Here is an 8,826-nt window from a genome sequence, read left to right on the forward strand (position 1 = left end):
GGTGGGAATGGTCATTCACCACACCAAGGAACTGAGAGAGTCTATAACTGCAAGTAGCAGAATTCCATCCATCAGTCAAGTGGGATCTAGGCTCCTCTCGAGTTAGAGGCAGAGTTGGCATCACCTTTCCAGTGTCCTCAGCATGGAGGAATACCATATGGATTAGAGTGGACTTACTGGTATTCTACTACAGAATTATTGTGACTCTTGCATTGGAAGAAACTATATCATTGATGTGTAGACAGTGGCTATGGGAGTTGCTGAGGGCAGGGAGAGGGAAGAAGAGGTGTAATATGGGGGCATATCACATATTAGGCGTTGTCCTGAATGATATTGCCATGACAGAAGCAGGAAATTATATATCCTGCCGTAACCCACTGAATGGAATGGGAGAGAGTGCAAACTATAGCATAAACTATAATCCATGCTGTGTAGCAGTGCTCCAAATGGTATTCATCAAATGCAATGAATGTGCCACACTGATGAAAGAATTTGGTGATGTGGGAGGAGTGGGTGGGTGGGGAATTGGGGTATATGGGATCTTTTCATACTTTTAATTTAACATTTTGTATGTTCAATTTATCTTTAAAGAATAAAAAAATTTATTAAAAAAAAGAAAAAGCTTAATGACCCTTGATCCACAACATATTAATGTATTACATCAGACCAAACCCTGGGTCATCTCACTATTTATATTACTCCTCTTAGATGGTCTGCTTATCCACATTCTTTGTTTACTCTTCTAAATTAGTTCTATATAGATTATAAAATAATGCAATGACGTAGTTTTCCATATAGAGGTTTGCCAAGGACATTTCTCACAGACTAAATAAATGTTATTTTACTTCTTTAGCAAAACGCATATATTCAGCAGCAAACAACTCTAATAGATTGACCAGGTATGGTTGTTGGGAGCATTTGATGTTTGCCTTCTCAGGAAACTTTCCAGTTATGCAAAGGTCCCTAAATTTTAAATGCAGATCCAGATTCTTCTCCATTTCCATCCATCTTTCTGGGGGCACATTTTTCCTCCAGCCCTGGAACTCAGGCCTAAGCCAATAAACACAGCCTTTCCTGGCTACTCTGTCTGCTCCAGGGGTGGGCATATGTCCTAAAATAATCCAATAAGAGTTAATTTTATGGCTATATTGAGAATGTTGGGTCAAGTACTCTCACTTAATTTTTTCTGTTAAATGGGATTTAGAAGAATTATTGTTGATTGTTGCTGAACAGTCATCTTTTGGGTAAGAATGCCCATCTAAGAATGGAGATATCCAAAGAAGGCAGAGCTTAGGGGTTGGAAAGAAGAAACCATATCTTGGTGATGGTTTCTTGATCCCCTTATTCTAGCTCTGTCTGAAGTAGTTTAGTCATGTGAGCTAATAAAATCCTTTTATAAAAGACCCATTATGTAGGATTTTATAAAATTTTTATAAAATTGTTCCCACATTTAAGCTACATTGAAAAAAGAACAATGATCATATGTGCTATATACCTCTTCCGTCATCATTCTAATAAGTTAATTCCATCATCTCTGCCAGGAGAATCTTTATTGCCTCTTAGATTGATGAGCTTTCCCTTGACCTACTTAGCAGAATCAGTCTAATCCAAAAAATTCTAGACCATAAATTCTGTCATTTGTTAGTAAGCAAATCGTGAGATAGCTGCTTAGGTTTAGGGGGCAGATTGTGACTCAGGACCTTTCCCATCATCAATACCTGCACATCTGCCCTATGGAAAATGCCATTTCTACAGGGAAAATCATTGTATTAGGGCTCTTTGGGTTTCAAAATACAAAAATTATCTCTAATGTGACTTTCTTTATGAAAGGATTTTCTTAGCAAACATGACTAACTAGCTTCAAACACAGATGAATTTTAGGGTCAAAAGCCATCATAAATACATGGCAAGTCAGCAAAGTGTAGCAGCCAAGAACAAGGACTCTGTAGGCAGACAGTCTGGATTCAAATACCATCTTTACCTCTCATTGGCTGGATGACCTTTCCTCATTTGGTTAACCTCTTTGTGATGAAAACCAAAGGGATTAACATTTATTAAGAACTTAGTATACTGCTGGGTACATAATAAGTATTATATATTTGCTAAATTAAAAAAATAATGGCAGAATATGTACTACAGATATTTGAGAGCTATATTTAGAGGACTTGTTGAAATATACATAGTTCCACACCGTGTAAGATGTGATAGAAAGAACAGCACAAAAATCTTTGGATGAGAATGAGTATTTAATTTGATACACAGAATAGATTATTTTCATCATACTCCCAGTCCCCCATCATGGAATCTGCTTTCATCCACTACTGGGGCTATTGCAGAGGTGGCCCCACTTGGAGGCTACATGTGGACAGATGTCAATAGTGAACTAAAACATACAGTTTCTCTCTTTCCCACCTAGAGATGCATTTGTACTTCTCTTCCTTTACCTAATCCCCAAGGACAAGGGACTCAATTTCAGGATGTGCTTCTGTTTCATTTTAGTGCCAAGGAAATTTAGGTTATTAAAGACACTCAAATTTACTCTGTTTCTTATGTTCCCTATGCACCCTGCAGCCAACCACATTTCCAATTCAAGTTATCATTAAACACCTAACCAAACCTGTGCCTAGCACTGTACCTTGAGGTGTAAGGGAGTCAAAAAAAAAAAAATAGAAAGCAAGGTCTTGGGACCTAAAGCTCAAACAGTGTGTTTCAGGAGACAAGAACCAGACAAATCATGCAATACAAGAGGATATTTTATTTGATTCCAAACTTAATTTAAACTCACAAGTTCCTCAAGATCCTCTATCAAGCTTTTCCCACTTCCCCTGCAGCCCTTAGCCATTGTACTAACATAATAATGTCTGTGCTAGCCAATACAGACCACATACAGAAGTATAAAGAGATCCATCCTAACACCACAGCCCACTGACCAGTAGTATTGGCTACATAATTTGTGAGGAATGCAAAATGAAGATGCAGAGCCTCTTCTTTAAAAAGCAAGATGAAAGTGCTGTTAAAGGTACTAAAATGCGAAATTTTCTTTCATCTGCAGTCTCTCTCTTGACCTTTCATAGTATGTTTTTCCCAATTTATTTAATTTATTTTTAAGAGATTTATTTATTTATATTTTATTTCCCCTACCCCCCAGTTGTCTGTACTCTATTTGCTGCGTCTTCTACTTTGTCCACTTCTGTTATTGTCAGCAGCATGGGAATCTGTGTTTCTTTTTGCTGAGTCATCTTGTTGTGTCAACTCTCCATGTGTGTGGTGTCATTCTTGGGCAGGCTGCACTTTCTTTCATGCTGGGCAGCTCTCCTTATGGGGTGCACTCCTTGCACGTGGGACTCCCCTATGCGGAGGACACCCCTGCGTGGCATGGCACTCCTTGTACACATCAGCACTGCGCTTGGGTCAGCTCCACACGTGTCAAGGAGGCCCAGGGTTTGAACCGTGGACTTCCCATGTGGTAGACGAACGCCCTAACCACTGGGCCAAGTCTGTTTCCCCCAATTTATTTTATTTTAAAAAATTTCAAGCCTACAAAAAATTGAAAGAACAATGGAAACTCTTGACACTTGTATTAGTTTCCTGGGACTGCCATAACCAATAACCACAAACCTTTTGGCTTAAAACAACAGGAATTTATTCTCTCACAGTTCTTGAGAACAGAAGTGCATATCAAAGTTTCATCTGGACTTGGAATTGTCCTGAATGATATTGCAGGGACAGATGCAGGATATTATATATCCTGCCATCACCCATTGAATGGACTGGGAGAGAGTGTAGACTACAATGTAAACTATAATCCATGCTATGTAACAATGCTCCAAAAGATGTTTATCAAGTGCAGTGAATGTTCCACACTAATGAAAGAAGTTGTTGATGTGGGAAAAGTGGGGGTTGTGAGGAGTGGGACATGTGGGAACCCCCTATAGTTTTAAATGTAACATTTTATGTGATCTATGTATCTTTTAAAAACAAATAAACATATGTTATTAAAAAACAGAAAATAAAATGTTTCATCAGGGCCACACTTACTCTGAAGGTTCAAAGGGAAAATTCTTCCTTGATTCTTCCAGTTGCTGATGGTTCCTGGCATTCCTTGGTTTGTGGCTGAACAAATCTTACTTCATCTTCATATGGTCTTCCTCCATTTGAGCCCTCTCCTCCTCTTGTAAGGACACTAGTCATGGGTGTAGGGCTCATTATACATCCAATGTGATATTATATAAAAATCCTTAATTATATCAGGAAAAATCTATTTTCCAAATAACATCATAATCATAGATACTGGGGATTAGTACTTGAACGTATCTTCATGAGTGACAATTTTCAACCTAAAATAAGCTTTATGCAGATTCAACAATTTTATCATTTTTAACAAATCTTTTTTATTGATATATATTGATAAGGCATAAATCCATCCAAAAGGTAGAATCAATGGTATTTGCTATAATTGCATCATTATGCATTCATCACTTCCATCATTGTTAGAGCATTTTCATTATCACAATACTAACACTAAAAAACAACAAACAAAAAATCTCATCACCACTTAATCTTGTGGTTTCCCTTACTGTACGTATCTATTCTTCTATTTTCATATCTCTAGTTTATTTGTATCTATATTCTGTACTGTCTTACATATGCAATATTACCCATATTTGTATTTCACATGAGATTTCACTGTTATACAGTTTCATGTTACATTTTTTAGCTTTCCTTCTAGTAATATACATCATCTTACACTTTCCATTTCAATTTCCATTCACTGCCATACCAATATAATAGCTCTGCTAGTTACAAACGCTATGATGTGTTGTCAACATTTCTATTAATTTCCAAAGCTTTACAAACTATCTTTTTACTAACTCTGCACAGATTAACCTTCGGCTTTCCATTCTCTACCATCATTCTAATTTCTAGTAACTTATTCTAATAACTCCATGGGTTTGCACAATATATTTAAATCATAATAGCACTATCATACAGCATTTGTCCTTTTGTGTCTGGCTTGCTTCATGCAACATAATGTCCTCTAGGTTCATTCATGCTGTCATATGCTTCACAACTTCATTTCTTCTTACAGCTGTATAATATTCCATCATGTGTATACAACACAGGTTCTTTATCCATTCACTGGCTGATGGACACCTGAGTTGTTTCTATCTTTTAACAATTGTGAATAATGCCACTGTGAACATCTGTGTGCAGATGTCTGTTTGTGTCACTGTTCTCAGTTCTTCTGGGTCTATACCTAGTAGTGGTATGGCCAGGTCAAATAGCAAGTCTATATTCAACTCCCTTAGGAAGTGTGAAAGAGTCCCTCACAGTGGCTGTACCATTCTACATTCCCACCAAAAGTGAATAAATATTCCTATCTCTCCACAACCTCTCCAACACTTGTAGTTTTCTAATTTTTTAATAGTGGTGATTCAAATATGTGTGAAATGATTTCACATTGTAGCTTTGATTTGCATTTCCATAAATACTAGTGATGTTGAACATATTTTCATATGTTTTTTCACCATTTGTATTTCCTCTTTGGACAAATGACTTCTTAATTCTTTTACCCATTTTAAAATCTGGTAGTTCACCTTTTAAATATTGAGTTGTAGTGTATCTTTATATATCATGGCTAATAAGCCATTATTGGATATATTATTTCCAAATATTTTTTCCCTTTGAGTGGGCTGCCTTTCCATCCTTTTGAAAAAGACCTTGGATGTACAAAATTATTTGATTTTGAGGGGGTCCCATTTATCAATTTTTTTTTCTTTTGTTGTTAGTGTGTTAAGTGTAAGGTTTAAGAAAATTCCACCTACCACAAGGTCTTAAAGATGTTTTCCCACATTTTCTTCTAGGAGTTTCATGGCTGTTCTTTTCATATTTAAGTCCTTGCTTCATTTTAAGATCAGTTAATTTTTGTATAAGATGTGAGGTAGGGGTCCTCTTTCTTTTATTTGGATATACAGTTCTCCCAGCACCATTTGTTTAATAGACTGTTCTACTGCAGCTGAGAGAACTTGACAGCCTTGTCAAAGTCACTTGATCATAGATATGAGCATCTATTTCAGACTTCTCAATTTGGGTCATTTTATAAATCCATCTGAATTTAGGCCAGTGTCATGCTGTTTTTATTTCTGTAGCTAAGTAATATGCTTTAAAATAAGGAAGTGAGAGTTCTCCAACTTCATTCTACTTTATTAAAACATTTCTGGCTATTAGGGGACCCTTACACTTCAAAATAAATTTAATAATTGGATTTTCCTTTTCTACCTAAAAAAAAAAAAGTCTATTGGCATTTATTTATTTGTTTGTTTGTTTATTTTTTTGGATGAGGGATTTTTTTTTAAGATACATAGATCAAACAAAATGTTACATTAAAAAATATGAGGCGGCGGACTTGGCCCAGTGGTTAGGGCATCCGTCTACCACATGGGAGGTCTGCGGTTCAAACCCTGGGCCTCCTTGACCCTTGTGGAGCTTGCCTATGTGCAGTGCTGATGCGCACAATGAGTGCCCTGCTACGCAGGGGTGTCCCAGGTTAGGGGAGCCCCACGTGCAAGGAGTGTGCCCCATAAGGAGAGCCACCCAGTGCGAAAGAAAGTTCAGCCTGCCCAGGAATGGTGCCGCACACACAGAGAACTGACACAACAAGATGACTCAGCAAAAAGAAACACAGATTCTTGTGCCACTGACAACAGAAGCAGACAAAGAAGATGCAGCAACTAGACACAGAGAACAGACATCGGGGGAGGTGGGAAGGGGAGAGAAATAAATAAAAATAAATCTTCAAAAAGAAACATGAGGTTCCCATATACCCCACTCCTGCTATTGGAATTTTTGTTGGGTTTATGTGGTGTCTGTAAATTCGTTTGGGTAGAATTATCATTTTAATGATACTTAATCTTCCAGTCCATGAACACAGAATGTACTTCTGTTTATTTAAATTTTCTTTTGTTTCTTTTAGCAATGTTTTGTAGTTTTCTGAAAACAGGTCCTATATATCCTAATTTTTTCCTACATATTTGATTATTTTTGTTGCTATTATATATGGAATATTTTTTCTGGATTCCTCCTCAGATTGCACTTCATTAGTGTATAGAAACATTATTGATTTTTGCATATTAATCTTGTATCCTGCCATTTTGGTGAACTCACCTATTAGTTCTAGTAACTTCATTGTGGATTTTTCAGAAGATTCTAGGTATAGGATCATATCAGAGAATAGTGAAAGTTTTAATTCTTCATTTTCTTTTCGCGTATCTTTTATTTCTTTATTTACCCTAATTGCTCAACCTATAATAAACCTCTAGCACAATACTGAATAGAAATGGTGACAGTGGGCATTTTTGTCTTATTCCTAATCTCAGTGGGAAAGCTTTCATTCTTTCACTTTTGAGTACAGTGTTGCCTGTAGGCTTTACATATATGCAATTTTCCATATTGAGAAAGCTTCCTTCTATTCTGATTTTTGGTGGGTTTTTATCAGGAAATGATGATGTATTTTGTCAGTTGTCTTTTCTGCATCATTTGAGAGGATCATGTGGTTTTTGTTCTTCAATTTATTAATGTGGTTTATTACACTAATTGATTTTCCTGTTTGAACCACCCACTCATACCTGAGATAAACCACACTGGAGAGTGGTATGTAATTCTTTCATTGTACTTTTGGATTCAGTTTACAATTATTTTGTTGAGAGTTTTTGCATATATACTGTTTAGAGTTATTGGTGCGTAATTTTCCTTTTTAGAGTACCTTTATCTGGTTTTAGTATTAAGGTCATGTTAGCTTCATAGAATGAGTTTGGTAGCATTCTTTGAGTTTCAATTTTTTGGTAGATTGTGAGCAAAATTGGTATTATATCATCTTTGAATGACTGGTAGAATCCACCTGTGAAACCATCTGATAATGGGATTATCATCTTTGAGAGGTTTTTGAGGATAGTTTCAATCTCTTTAATTGTGATTGGTTTGATGAAACCTTCTATTTAATCTAGGATCAGTATAGGTGGTTCATATGTTTCTAGGAATTTGTCTATCTGGTCTACATTGTTTATTTTTTTTGCATACAGTTTTTCATAGTATCTCCTTATTATCTCTCTTACTTTTGCAGAGTCAGTAGTAATGCCTCAGCTCTCTTTTCTGATTTTATTTATTTACATCTTCTTTCTTTTTATTTTTCTTTGTAAATCTAGCTAAGGATTTATTGATTTTGTTGATCTTCTTAAAGAACCAACTTTTCATTTTGGTAATTCTCTTGTTTTTGTTCTCAATTTCATTTATTTCTGCTCTGATCTTCACTATTTCTTTCCTTTGGCTTTGTTTGTGAATAGTTCGCCAATATTTTACTAGTTCCTCTAGGTGTACAGATATATCTTTAATTTTAGTTCTTTATTCTTTTTAAATATAAACATTGATGGCTATAATTTTCCCTCTCATTAATGCCTTCATAGTGTCTCATAGGTGTTGATGTGTTGTGCTCTCATTTTCATTCTTCTCAAGAAATTTACTGAATTGTACTGCAATTTCTTCATTGACCCACTGATTATTTAACAGTGTGATTTCTTCAACTTATTAACCTGCATATATTTATGTTTCCCTTTTTATGAACATTATTGATTTCTAGCTTCATTTCAATATGATCAGAGAAAATTTTTTGTACAATTTCAATATTTTAAAATTTGACACCTGTCTTGTGCTGCAACATATGGTGCACCCTGGAGAAAGATCTGTGCCTGCTTGAAAAGGATGTATATCGGGATTGTGGGAACATGGCTGATGGGTTAGGCATAGGACACAGGTCTCTCTAAAATAATGGAG

This window comes from Dasypus novemcinctus, chromosome X (assembly GCF_030445035.2).
Source record: "Dasypus novemcinctus isolate mDasNov1 chromosome X, mDasNov1.1.hap2, whole genome shotgun sequence".
NCBI classification, from domain to species: Eukaryota; Metazoa; Chordata; class Mammalia; order Cingulata; family Dasypodidae; genus Dasypus; species Dasypus novemcinctus.